Source organism: Haliotis rubra, unplaced genomic scaffold (genome assembly GCF_003918875.1).
Source record: "Haliotis rubra isolate DU_JTF1 unplaced genomic scaffold, ASM391887v1 Scf766, whole genome shotgun sequence".
Classification (NCBI taxonomy): domain Eukaryota; kingdom Metazoa; phylum Mollusca; class Gastropoda; order Lepetellida; family Haliotidae; genus Haliotis; species Haliotis rubra.
In genome coordinates this window covers 91,166-100,126 of record NW_025767486.1, presented here as the reverse complement: position 1 = coordinate 100,126, position 8,961 = coordinate 91,166, and positions in this window count along the sequence as shown.

The following is an 8,961-nucleotide window of genomic DNA, read 5'->3' as shown; positions in this document are numbered from 1 at the left end:
ATCAAATGTACTTCATTACATGATAGGAAATGTATATTTTGTCATGCTAGTCCCGGCGATGAATCCCATGCTGTACTAAAATGTCCATATTTGAATGTACAAAGACAACAGTATCTACAGCTGTATTACTACCAGCATCCAGACACTGATAACCTTTGTGCTGCACAATTGCAAACTGAGTATTTTACGGAAACTGAGTATTTTTGGTAAAATCATGATGAATGATTATAGGACGTCTATGTAAACTTTGTAAACAATTATTTACTTGTGTAAATCTGTCGCCATAGTGACATTGTATATTGATCTGCATATACTGTTGTTTAACAGCCTGAAAGCAATAAAAGTTCTGTTGTTCTGATGCTGAAAATTAAAATCTGAATGTTTACCACGGAGAGAAAATCTGTATACGTACCGTGAATGCAAACTTCTGATGTGGCACTCACTCTGCACACATCCACATCATAACTGACTTATCAAAGTAATATTTGCTAAAGTAAGTATTGATAAAGTAAGCTAAAATTAGCTTGTGCGGAATAGAGACGCACAGAAACTATAACATACAAATAAAAGGTTTGTCGTTGACGTTGAGGAAAATGCTGACTGTAAATGCTCTCTGTTTGGTTAACCGATATTAGGTATCAAGTGTTCACCATTTCATTCGGAAATAATCCACTGATAAATGCTGGAGAACAGCCAACCAGCTGTATTTTGACATTGTATATTGACTATCTAATGCTGTGTACTGTATAATCTCAAACAGCGGTCACCATGGTGCTGATAACACTGTTACCAGGTCGTCACCACCTGTGTCCCTTTTTAGAAACTCTCAACTAAGTCTTTTTTTCTCACGTATGTGACGAAACACATGGATAGATGCATTGCCTGAACTGAAGGAGCCTACAAGCAGTCCATGAACTGAAAGATGCGGTTTTATTATAGTATATATACAAACACTCACCACCGTACCACCAGAGAGTCTTTCAAACGGGTGCTCCTCCCGTGTATCGACAGTTCACATTCGGTATCCAGGCTAGCTATTCTCGAAACGTTCGTAGCCCTACGAACTTCTTAAGCCCATTCTTAACGCATTGCCTACGATCTAGATAGTATTGAGGGCTTGCCCAACCTGCTTAGCAACAACCATGTGTAAGCCCCGGCTTTTTTATAATGGTAGCTACACCCTTGGTATCCTGCCCATGGTTAACGAGTCATATTATCCAGTTGTTGCATCACTGAGGTCAAACAGATAGTGATTGGACCTTTCCAGCAGCCGTCGTAAGACGCATGAGGTTAAAGTCACGAGCACAATAGTGTAAACATAACAGCGAGGCTTTTCGTGACAGTACTGTCAATGTCAATCAAGTAGTTACTTGTGGTCCATAGTGCTGTTGAAAGAAAAAGTGTATTTAGGTCACATGTCCTTATCGCTGTCGATCTCATTTTGAATAACCTGCATAAATATAAGCCTATTAAGCGTAGCTTAGTATATTGATATCACACGAGTTAAATAAAATTTCGAACATAATTCTGTCATTATAATATTTCTGTAACGAGGTAAGAAAACTGTGTCTTAAGTGTGTATATTTCTTACATATAAAACAGACATGGTATTCATCTCCTACCCAATGAAGGTCACAGTTTTAACATACAGCTTCTGTATGAGGCATATTTAAGTCTTGGAATATAGTTATATACAACTCAGGTTGCAAAAGAGATTTTATATTAGCATAATGGACTAAGAAAGTAGGAGACTCTAAACTGTGACACCATGTTTGGAAATAAATATCTCTTAGACATCTTCTAAAAGCAGGCCAAAAACATCTTCTTATTGTGGCAGTGTCATATTTTACATTTTATTTATTTATTTGTGTAAATACGGTATCATTTTTTAAACAGTTTGGTTGTGATAGTTTTATTGGATTAGGTTTCTATTAGAGTATGTTTGGTATTTGTCTCCAGCTTGATTACCCCAAGCTGGACCTGGGCTCCTATTGTATTATTGTGGGAGAGCAGGGTGTTCTATTTTTCTTAACTCAGGGGCAAGCTATACCTTGATCTCTGATTGGTCAGTTTTATGTTGTATGATTTCTTCTTTACTAACATCAGCACATTTTAGTCAGTCTACCACATACAGCCGCACGAGGAGCATCTTACATATGACGTACGTGATATTTTTGACAGACATCTGATTTCTTCACTCTGTCTAAGGTTAGTTAACTTAATTATAAACATATTATGTAGGATGTAATATTTGTTAACTATAGTTATATCATAAACATTATTCTTGCTTAGGTTATAATATTAAATGTGTGAAGTGAAGGTATGAATGTGTTTTAAGAATACAGTGTAGGTCAAATATTGTGTGTTTATAGGCATGATTTTCAAGTTTACTGCCTCAGTATTTTCATTATAAGTTTATTAGTAATAATTGTAATCTGTTATGACGTCAGGTGACACACAAGCATGTGTGCCTGCTTAGCGGCCATCTTTGTCGGCCATGTTGTCTACTTGATGGTACATGAAATGTCTGTGCCACTTGAGATACCATGTTATTTTAACAACTGTTTATTGTGTATATTTATAAGAAAATCACAGTACAGATAATGTTGTGCTGTAAGGTATATGTATATGTTTATTAAGTAGGTTTGTTTTAAAGAGTGATATATGTTTCATTATGATATAATCATAGGTTAGGATAATATACTTAATTGTGTGTTATATCACTTATAGATGGACATGCTGTTTCACTAAGGTGGACACTGTAATATCACCTGAGTACCATATATTTGGTAGGTATTTTATCCTTTTAATGTGTTTATATTTCATGTATATGTCATTGCCACAGATATGTTCCCTTGATATTGTAATATGCACTTAATCCATATAATACCTTTTTGTGAACTGCATGTGTTTATTACTTATGTTTATTACTTCTTGGATTTGATGCAGTTCAAGTAATTTGTATTACAATGAATATATTGTGATAGGTATATATGATTATTATCAGTAATTGTAACTTTTATGTGTAATCTACTATATTAGTACAGATGTGATATGACTGTTTTATTGATTATTGTTATTATGTTACAGGGTGAAAACAAAACAAACTATATGTTTGAAAAATAAAGTAGTGGCATAAGTCCAGGGGAACGTTGGTGAGGTTTTCGCAGGTCTACTGAAGGATCCAGAGGGTATTTGGTGAGGTTCTCGCAGGTCTACTGAAGGATCCAGGGAAAAGTTGGTGAGGTTTTAGCAGGCCTACTGAAGGATCCAGACGGGAATTGGTGAGGTTCTCGCAGGTCTACTGAAGGATCCAGAGGGGAGTTGGTGAGGTTCTCGCAGGTCTACTGAAGGATCCAGAGGGTATTTGGTGAGGTTTTCGCAGGTCTACTGAAGGATCCTGGGGAACGTTGGTGAGGTTTTCGCAGGTCTACTGAAGGATCCAGACGGGAATTGGTGAGGTTCTCGCAGGTCTACTGAAGGATCCTGGGGAACGTTGGTGAGGTTTTCGCAGGTCTACTGAAGGATCCAGACGGGAATTGGTGAGGTTCTCGCAGGTCTACTGAAGGATCCAGGGGAAAGTTAGTGAGGTTTTAGCAGGCCTACTGAAGGATCCAGGGGGTATTTGGTGAGGTTCTCGCAGGTCTACTGAAGGATCCAGGGGAAAGTTGGTGAGGTCTTAGCAGGCCTACTGAAGGATCCAGACGGGAATTGGTGAGGTTCTCGCAGGTCTACAGAAGGATCCAGAGGGGAGTTGGTGAGGTTCTCGCAGGTCTACTGAAGGATCCAGGGAAAAGTACTGGAGGATACAGAGGGGAGTTGGTGTGGTTTGTACAGGTATACTGGAGGTTCAAGGGGGGAGTTGGTGAGGTTTGTACTTGTATACTGGAGGATCAAGAGGGGAGTTGGTGAGGTTTGTACTGGTATACTGGAGGATCCAGAGGGGAGTTGGTGAGGTCTTTGCAGGCCTACTGGAGGTTCAAGAGGGAAATTGGTGAGGTTTGTACTTGTATACTGGAGGATCAAGAGGGGAGTTAGTGTGGTTTGTACTGGTATACTGGAGGATCCAGAGGGGAGTTGGTGAGGTCTTTGCAGGCCTACTGGAGGTTCAAGAGGGAAATTGGTGAGGTTTGTACAGGTAGACTTGAGGATCAAAAGGGGAGTTGGTGATGTTGTTGCACGTCTACTGGAGGTTCAAGAGGGGAGTTGGTGAGGTTTGTACAGGAATACTGGAGGATCAAGAGGGGAGTTGGTTAGGTTTGTACTGGTATACTGGAGGGTCCAGAGGGGAGTTGGTGAGGTTTTTGCAGGCCTGCTGGAGGTTCAAGAGGGAAATTGGTGAGGTTTGTACAGATATACTGGAGGATCAAGAGGTTAGTTGGTGAGGTTTTTGCAGGCCTACTGGAGGTTTAAGAGGGGAATTGGTGAGGTTTGTACAGGTCTACTGGAGGTTCAAGAGGGGAGTTGGTGTGGTTTTTGCAGGTATATTTGAGGATCCAGAGGGGAGTTGGTGAGGTTTGAACAGGTATACTGGAGGTTCAAGAGGGGAGTTGGTGTGTTTTTTACAGGTATATTTGAGGATCCAGAGGGGAGTTGGTGATGTTTGTACAGGTCTACTGGAGGATCCAGAGGGGAGTTGGTGAGGTTTGTACAGGCCTACTGGAGGTTCAAGAGGGGAGTTGGTGAGGTTTGTACAAGTATACTGGAGGTTCAAGAGGGGAGTTGGTGTGGTTTTTGCAGGTATATTTGAGGATGCAGAGGGGAGTTGGTGTGGGTTTTGCAGGACTACTGGAGGATCAAGTGGGGAGTTGATGAGGTTTTTGCAGGTCTACTGGAGGATACAGAGGGGAGTTGGTGTGGTTTGTACAGGTCTACTGGAGGTTCAAGGGGGGAGTTGGTGTTTTATTTGCAGGTATATTTGTGGATCCAGAGGGGAGTTGGTGAGGTTTGTACAGATCTACTTGAGGATTAAGAGGGGAGTTGGTGTGGTTTTTGCCGGTATACTTGAGGATCCAGAGGAGGGTTGGTGAGGTTGTTGCAGGTCTACTGTAGGATTAAGAGGGGAGTTGGTGTGTGTTTTGCAGGTATACTTGATGATCAAGAGGGGAGTGGTGAGGTTTGTACAGATCTACTGGAGGATTAAAAGGGGAGTTGGTGTTTGGTTTTTGCAGGTATACTTGAAGATCCAGAGGAGGGTTGGTGAGGTTTTTGCAGGTCTACTGGAGGATTAAGAGGGGAGTTGGTGATGTTTGTACAGGTGCAATGGAGGATCAAAAGGGGAGTTGGTGAGGTTGTTGCAGCTCTACTGGAGGTTCAAGAGGGGAGTTGGTGAGGTTTGTACTGGTATACTGGAGGATCAAGGATGGAGTTGGTGAGGTTTTTCCATGACTACTGGAGGATCAAGTGGGGAGTTGGTGAGGTTTTTGCAGGTCTACTGGAGGATTAAGAGGGGAGTTGGTGTGGTTTTTGCAGGTATACTGGAGGATCCAGAGGGGAGTTGGTGAGGTTTGTACAGATCTACTGGAGGATCAAGAGGGGGGTTGGTGAGGTTTGTACAGATCTACTGGAGGATCAAGAGGGGAGTTGGTGAGGTTTGTACAGGTATACTGGAGGAGTAAGAGGGGAGTTGGTGAGGTTTGTACAGGTATACTGGAGGATCCAGAAGGGAGTTGGTGAGGTTTTTGCAGGCCTACTGGAGGTTCAAGAGGGGAGTTGGTGTGGTTTTTGCAGGTATATTTGAGGATGCAGAGTGGAGTTGGTGAGGTTTGTACAGGTCAACTTGAGGAACCAGAGGGGAGTTGGTGTGGTTTGTACAGGTAGACTTGAGGTTCAAGAGGGGAGTTGGTGAGGTTGTTGCAGCTCCACTGGAGGTTCAAGAGGGGAGTTGGTGTGGTTTGTACAGGTATACTGGAGGTTCAAGAGGGGAGTTGGTGAGGTTTTTTGAGGTATACTGGAGGATCAAGAGGGGAGTTGGTGAGGTTTGTACTGGTATAGTGGAGGATCAAGGAAGGAGTTGGTGAGGTTTTTCCAGGACTATTGGAGGATTAAGAGGGGAGTTGGTGTGGTTTTTGCAGGTATACTGGAGGATGCAGAGGGGAGTTGGTTAGGTTTGTACAGGTATACTAGAGGATCAAGTGGGGAGTTGGTGAGGTTGTTGCAGGTCTACTGGAGGTTCAAGAGGGGAGTTGGTGAGGTTTGTACATGTGCACTGGAGGATCAAGAGGGGAGTTGGTGAGGTTGTTGCAGGTCTACTGGAGGTTCAAGAGGGGAGTTGGTGAGGTTTGTACATGTGCACTGGAGGATCAAAAGGGGAGTTGGTGATGTTGTTGCACGTCTACTGGAGGTTCAAGAGGGGAGTTGGTGAGGTTTGTACAGGAATACTGGAGGATCAAGAGGGGAGTTGGTTAGGTTTGTACTGGTATACTGGAGGGTCCAGAGGGGAGTTGGTGAGGTTTTTGCAGGCCTGCTGGAGGTTCAAGAGGGAAATTGGTGAGGTTTGTACAGATATACTGGAGGATCAAGAGGTTAGTTGGTGAGGTTTTTGCAGGCCTACTGGAGGTTTAAGAGGGGAATTGGTGAGGTTTGTACAGGTCTACTGGAGGTTCAAGAGGGGAGTTGGTGTGGTTTTTGCAGGTATATTTGAGGATCCAGAGGGGAGTTGGTGAGGTTTGTACAGGTATACTGTAGGTTCAAGAGGGGAGTTGGTGTGGTTTTTGCAGGTATATTTGAGGATCCAGAGGGGAGTTGGTGAGGTTTGTACAGCACTACTTGAGGTTCAAGACGGGAGTTGATGTGGTTTGTACAGGCCTACTGGAGGTTCAAGAGGGGAGTTGGTGAGGTTTTTTTAGGTCTACTGGAGGATTAAGAGGGGAGTTGGTGTGGTTTGTACAGGTCTACTGGAGGTTCAAGGGGGGAGTTGGTGAGGTTTGTACATGTGCACTGGAGGATCAAAAGGGGAGTTGGTGATGTTGTTGCACGTCTACTGGAGGTTCAAGAGGGGAGTTGGTGAGGTTTGTACAGGAATACTGGAGGATCAAGAGGGGAGTTGGTTAGGTTTGTACTGGTATACTGGAGGGTCCAGAGGGGAGTTGGTGAGGTTTTTGCAGGCCTGCTGGAGGTTCAAGAGGGAAATTGGTGAGGTTTGTACAGATATACTGGAGGATCAAGAGGTTAGTTGGTGAGGTTTTTGCAGGCCTACTGGAGGTTTAAGAGGGGAATTGGTGAGGTTTGTACAGGTCTACTGGAGGTTCAAGAGGGGAGTTGGTGTGGTTTTTGCAGGTATATTTGAGGATCCAGAGGGGAGTTGGTGAGGTTTGTACAGGTATACTGTAGGTTCAAGAGGGGAGTTGGTGTGGTTTTTGCAGGTATATTTGAGGATCCAGAGGGGAGTTGGTGAGGTTTGTACAGCACTACTTGAGGTTCAAGACGGGAGTTGATGTGGTTTGTACAGGCCTACTGGAGGTTCAAGAGGGGAGTTGGTGAGGTTTTTTTAGGTCTACTGGAGGATTAAGAGGGGAGTTTGTGTTTTTTTTGCAGGTATACTGGAGGATCAAGAGGGGAGTTGGTGAGGTTTTTGCAGGTCTACTGGAGAATCCAGAGGGGAATTTAATAGGTTTGTACAGGTCTACAAGAGAATTAAGAGGGGAGTTGGTGAGGTTTGTACAGGTCTTCTGGAGGATTAAGAGGGGAGTTGGTGAGGTTTGTACAGGTATACTCGAGGATCAAGAGGGGTGTTGGTGTGTTTTTTGCAGGTCTACAGGGGATCAATGAGGGCATGATGACACATTCAGTCAGGTCACTCACCATCAGAGGATGACACATTCAGTCTAGAGGGGAGGGTCCTTTTGTTCAGCAACAGTTTGAAGCCAAGAAAATGATCTGTTGTTATACACTATGTCATGGGTTTCATGAAGACCACACACATTTGATCTGTTTGAAATAGCATTAAAAACACAAAATCATATTAGGTAAAATGACTTTACTGTTCTATTACGCTTGATATTAAATTGTCCAATGACAGTTAAGATATTTACAGGCATTGAAAAATATCACAAAATGGCCTGTGAGATGTGTGCCCCAGCCGAGACCTGCTCTCTGTTGTACCCTGTCTGAAGGAAATACAAACCTAATAACAATTAGCAACCAATCTTATTCTTGTTGGCTAAAACAATATATAATCCATATGAAAATGTCATGAATAAAAAACACATATAGCCAATTTACATATTGCAGGTCCATTGTTATTGGGACAGGAAGAAAATAGACAGTTGTATTGGTCTTGTTACTAGTGACACAATCACTCTCCTCGTGTACTGTACTCCCCGTATGGATCTGGAAGTGTACCTGTCACAAGTATTGCAGGATATCACAGCTTGCTCACATGATTTAAGTCAAACTCTTCCATAATCATGATAAAGCTCTGGAAACCATTATATAACTGACTATATATAAGCATGTGTTGTGTGAGAATGGCGAGTCCAGGTGCTCCTGACAAGGCGAGTGTATCCTGCCCCACTACCATAGGCACGTTAAGTACATGTTCTATATCAGTGACGGGTTGGACTGTAGCTAGGTCACTGACACTAGAAAAACTGTATTCTAAGAACACTTCTTTGCTAACTTCTATGACATAATCTTGAAAAGTGAAATATACAGATAAAGATCTTTATCAGCTGTACATACACATAGAGCTCATGTTACACACTAGTGGCTCGTTAAAGTCAGGGTGTACATGTTCTATATCAGTGACGGGTTGGACTGTAGCTAGGTCACTGACACTAGAAAAACTGTATTCTAAGAACACTTCTTTGCTAACTTCTATGACATAATCTTGAAAAGTGAAATATACAGATAAAGATCTTTATCAGCTGTACATACACATAGAGCTCATGTTACACACTAGTGGCTCGTTAGAAAAGTCAGGGTGTACCATTGCTTTTCAGTCATGTCATGACAGGGGCA